Source organism: Arachis ipaensis, chromosome B9, assembly GCF_059453495.1.
Source record: "Arachis ipaensis isolate K30076 ecotype BB chromosome B9, ASM5945349v1, whole genome shotgun sequence".
In the NCBI taxonomy this organism is placed as follows: domain Eukaryota; kingdom Viridiplantae; phylum Streptophyta; class Magnoliopsida; order Fabales; family Fabaceae; genus Arachis; species Arachis ipaensis.
In genome coordinates, this window is record NC_142444.1 from 68,983,662 (window position 1) to 68,984,118 (window position 457).

At 41.8% G+C, this 457-nt stretch overlaps 1 non-coding gene across 1 annotated transcript; it reads left to right on the forward strand.

The window, feature by feature from the left end:
* The first annotated feature begins 349 nt into the window (after window positions 1-349).
* On the forward strand, window positions 350-457 carry LOC148544980 (small nucleolar RNA R71). Its single transcript, XR_015901606.1, has one exon. It is a non-coding gene; the product is annotated as a small nucleolar RNA R71 (small nucleolar RNA).

Below are 457 nucleotides of genomic sequence, written 5' to 3' on the forward strand. Positions count from 1 at the left end.
CATAAGCTTCTTCTTCAGAAGAAGCCTCTTGAGTACTGTTGGATGCAGCTTGCATTCCATGCAGACTCTGAGAGATCATATTGACTTGCTGAGTCAATATTTTATTCTGAGCCAATATGGCATTCAGAGTATCAACCTCAAGAACTCCCTTCTTCATAGGCGTCCCATTGCTCACAGGATTCCTTTCAGAAGTGTACATGAACTGGTTATTCGCAACCATGTCAATGAGTTCTTGAGCTTCTGCAGGCGTTTTCTTTAGGTGAATGGATCCACCTGCAGAAGTGTCCAGTGACATCTTTGATAGCTCAGATAAACCATCATAGAATATATCCAGGATGGTCCATTCTGAAAGCATGTCAGAAGGACACTTTTTGGTCAACTGTTTGTATCTTTCCCAAGCTTCATAGAGAGATTCACCTTCTTTCTGTCTGAAGGTTTGAACATCAGCTCTAAGCTT